The sequence below is a fragment of the Copadichromis virginalis genome, linkage group LG11 (assembly GCF_057382275.1).
Source record: "Copadichromis virginalis isolate Kocher_CV1m ecotype Utaka linkage group LG11, C_Virginalis_male_GT1.1, whole genome shotgun sequence".
Classification (NCBI taxonomy): Eukaryota; Metazoa; Chordata; class Actinopteri; order Cichliformes; family Cichlidae; genus Copadichromis; species Copadichromis virginalis.
The window spans coordinates 39,388,232-39,392,727 of record NC_140628.1 but is presented as its reverse complement, the minus strand read 5'-3'; the positions used below and the strand labels follow the sequence as shown (position 1 = coordinate 39,392,727).

Below are 4,496 nucleotides of genomic sequence, written 5' to 3'. Positions count from 1 at the left end.
AGAGGCGGTCTGAATGATTTCACAAATCATATCAGCGAGCACCGCTCGGACGCCTGAGTCGCATGTGCCACTTTCTATCATGCTCCACTCAGCTGCAGAGAGCCTTTGGAAGCACCTGTTGAAAGGTGGCATAATCTGGAGCTGAGGTCAGGGCTCATGAAACGTGCTAATCTAGACGGACACATGACAGCTGAGGTAAACAGCCTGCATTCTAACCCTGCGTTGTTTGTCCTACAGCAGCCACCGTAGCTACGATTTCCAACGAGAATCGAGAGGAGTAGAGAACGCGCCTCAGCTGGCAGTGGTGGGATTTTACTGGTCCCAGTAAAGGTTGTGTCATGGGACACGTGACATCAAAATCGGTGCACGGCACCCACGACAGAAGCGACGTAGCGAGCGTAGCCTCCCCTTTAAGCTGAAGCTCCTCCACCTTCTCCCTGTGTGTGGGGTGGACTTCATCACTGACCACACAGCATGTCAGCTCAGCACATCTCTGACAGTCGACCTGACTGTGAGACAAGCCTTTCATGCAGTCTGTCATATGTAATATGACCATCTGCCATCGAGCATTACATATGCGTCATAAAATAAGGAACAGGACCCTAATAAAGACATTCATATTATTCTTTGCTGGTCTTCAGACTCTTCCTCCAGATTAAACTCTCTCCCTTTTTAGATGCTTTCGTCAGCTGACTTCATCATCTTTTCCAAGTTTGTATAAATTCTCGCCTCCACGCTCCATATTTACTGTTCACAGCTGCTACTGTACTAGTATTACACCTAATTTAATTATTCAAATGTCTGCATGAATAAATGACAACGTTGGCGCATCTGGAAGGGAAAATCCATCAGTGAGGAATCCCGCAGCCAGTTTCCCGTCCCTGCGTATCAGCGGCGGCGGCGTTTAGCTGAGCATGATGATGAGTTTCCTCTGGGGAGCACTGAGCTGTCACTCAGCCCGGCTCTCATCCTGTTCCAGCATCAGCAGCTGCCAGCTAACACCGCACTGTTCACCTCATCACAGCTGAAAGCCTTCGTCTCTTCTTCACAGCGAGAGGCTGGGAACCCCAAATTTCCACCGTTTTCTGTGATTTCAGAATATTTTCCAGCTCTGATCTTCTCCTTCTAACCGTGATTCCTCACGGCGAGCATCAACCCCGGACTTCAGCTGATACAGAAACTATAAATGGCTTCACATAACACCGTCAGCATTAAACTCCAGTGTGTAGGAACAGATGTGCAGTGAGCTTCATGGGATCCGTGAATTTACCACATAATTAGTTTTAAAATAGAAACAGACATTAAAGTCGTTAAAAGGAGGATTTTACTTCACAGCATAAAATACATGACTGAACTAAACTGTGTATAAAACATGGAGTTTCTGAGCGTGAATGATTGCACTAACTGCAGACATGCGATGGACCACGCAGCTGCACGCTGCATAACTTCAGCTCGCTAGCATCAGCTGAAAGCTTCATCCTGGCTCCAAGTAAGAAAAATGGAAGTGATCAAAATATGGTTGTGTCCTATTATACAGCCTATGATCGTGACACCACGAGAATGAATGATCACATATCGTGATCAATACCCATTTCCATTCCCGACCTCGATCAGCGCCGTGCGTTAGTCGGATCTCTCCTCGTTCGGGCTGACATCAGCGTGTGAACCCAGCAGGATACGAACACTTACATCGCGGCTCACGATTACTCGGAGTAACTTTGATGATCTCTGACATTCTCACCAGATGAAAACTATCAGCTGATAAATATCTGCTCTCGCCTTCTCGTACCACGTTCTTCAACTCGAGTACGTGAGCAAGAAAATGACCCGCAAGTCACTCAGAGGGAAATACTCAGACCTGGCCACCATCGAGAGTCAGGTGACTTCCTGTGTATGGATCAGACTGAGAGACCACCTGAACTCCTGCTGATGGTCAACAACTAGTCAGACAATCATCTGAGCCTTAACCAACCAAATAACCTGATAACAGCTCGTTCAGAGTCAGATAAGCTGAGTGTGTGAGGAGGAGCTGATTTTTCCCTCCATAGTAACATTGTGTCTTTGATTTGTGATGTTTTGTGTTGTTTAGCTGAAGTGCAGATAATTCAGACAGACAGCAACATGGCGGATGCAGCTGTTCACGCCCAACAGGTACATTTGACTTCTTCCAGCGTTAAAGACGCCTCTGAAGTGCCACCAGGTGACATTTTTATAAAGTGCGCACAACGCACAGACGCGATGTTCTTCTCACACTGAAAGGCTGCAAAGACTGTGTAGCATGTAGCTATGACAACAGACGATGTACAAAATGGACCTGAAGTCAGTTATTGATTAATGAAGTCGTGTCAATGTCGCCGTGTCTCCACAGTGTGTTTGAGTCTTTGTGAATGTCTTTGGTGTTTCCTGTTTTATTTTGATAGTCCCTGTCCTGTGTGCAGTGTGTCTCATTATGTCTGATTAGTCCCAGCTGTGTTTCCACCTGTTTCGTCCTCAGTCTTCCGTGCTTGTTGTCCCGTCGTACCGCTCCATGTGTCCCTGCGTGTCGTTTCTGTCACTCCTTGTTCTGTGTTCCAGTTTCTAGTTTCATGTTCAGGGTTTTGGTTTGTTTTTCCTGTGAGTTTACTTCATGGAGGACGTTCCCAGCATTAAAGCTGCTGCTTACAGTTTACAGTCTGTGTATGAGTCCTGCCTGTCACACAGCCACACATGACACCATCACTCAAACTGGAGGGGGCATTTCATTATGAGGTCCCAGTGCTTGTCATGGTAAAACCTCCTTTCTGACTTTCACTCCAGAAACATCGACCCTTTGTCACCCCGAGGGGAGGATTTACGGTGCGAGTGTTTGAGCAGGTCCGTCTTTGTCATCGTTACAGAGGAGACGCAGCAACAGCTGGAAGGACGAGGAGAGGAGTGAGAGTGTGCGTGAACGTTAGATAAGGTGCTCAAGGACAGAATCCAGTGTGAGTGTGTGGCTGAATGAGGTTTGTTGTAAAAAGGGCCTCGAGTGCTCGGTTGGAGTAGAAACGTAGAAATCTGTTTACTCACCCTTCCAAAATACTCTGCTCCCTATTCGGACTTTTTCTGTTCTCACACCGGTGCTGATGCTGAGGTTTGATGTGAGTGGTGACGCCGAGCTTACACCAGAAGACTGAGAGTCAGTATCATTGGTTACAGGGATGTGGTGACATCACAGCTTCTTACACAACCCATGGCGCTTTGTGTCTTCTGCATCTACCCGTCACCCACGAGGTGTCCTTCAGCACTGGGGCTCTGACACATACTGGCTGCTGAGAGTTGGAAAGTATTTTTTAAACTAAAAGCTGATTCTCTTCATCATATTTATTATCCTCTGCATTACTTATAGGTTTTATCAGAATATCAGACAGAACAAAACAGGACAGAAAATCTTCTTTTGCTCCTCAGCTAAAGGAGGGAATCACTAACGTCAAACTGTGAGGAAAGACTGACCCAGTAAACTGGAGTCAGTTAGCTGCTTCACATATATATCTGTCAGATTACATGAAACATGTTTGTAACAGTAAAACTGAAATGTTAAATTATCACAATATTGTGTAATCATGCTCTCAAATGAAACAGAAGACTCTTTCATTTTCAGCAGAGGTTAGAGGAGATGAATCTGTCGGTCTGTGGAGAAAGATAAGGCTCACCTAACCTAACCTAGCCTAGCTTAGCTTAGCTTAGCTTAGCACAACTGTAATAGCTGGTTGTTTATGTGGTTGTTGGTTTATTGACGATGCTTCTGAAAATATGTTGCCATTTAAAGTCCAAAAAACTTTCCTCACCAAGTATTCACTGTATTAAACCATTAATGTAGGATGTTTGAATAAATACACAAATGTCTGAGTCATTACCTCCAACAGCTCGCTCACATCTGTAACTCACTCTAACAGCACGACTCTGAGTGTTGATGTGTTTGTGTGTTAATAATGGCAGAGTCCTTGTTACTTCAGTTTCCCGAGAGCTGCTATAAACAATCACTTCCTTGATACAAGTGTCCGTACAGTAAACAATAGCAGGTTGGACCAAAGTGATGGACAGACAGACTGACTCCCCGTAGGACTGGAAAAGCACCTGTAAGGCAAAGGTGGACAGATCGATCCAAATATCGACACCAACGCTGGTATCAGATCGACACTAGTGTTTGTAGCCCACTGAACTGTGTGAAATTCACTATTTTCTGGAGTTAAGCGGACAGCACGGCGCTGCAGCGGTCAGCGCGGCGCTGCAGCGGTCAGCACTGTTGCCTCACAGCGAGCCATAAACGTGTCCTCTGTAAATAAAAATGGAAAACAGGGAAATTTAGCGAGCAGGACAAAAGTTACACTGAAGTTATTTTAGAAAAAATACAAAAACGTTCGGTACAGGATATCTGTGTGCAACATCACCGGGACCCCGTGGAAGCTGATCCATTAATCCCGCCCCCCACGACCCCGATGAGGATAAACAGAACAGAACTGGATGGATGGATGACT

At 45.8% G+C, this 4,496-nt stretch overlaps 1 long non-coding RNA gene across 1 annotated transcript; it reads right to left on the bottom strand.

The window, feature by feature from the left end:
• Positions 1 to 1,306: 1,306 nt before the first annotated feature.
• On the bottom strand, positions 1,307 to 4,496 carry LOC146699498 (uncharacterized). Its single transcript, XR_014922845.1, has 4 exons — positions 4,387 to 4,496; positions 3,876 to 4,294; positions 3,049 to 3,290; positions 1,307 to 2,893 (listed from the first exon to the last, which is right to left on the bottom strand). It is a non-coding gene; the product is annotated as an uncharacterized LOC146699498 (long non-coding RNA).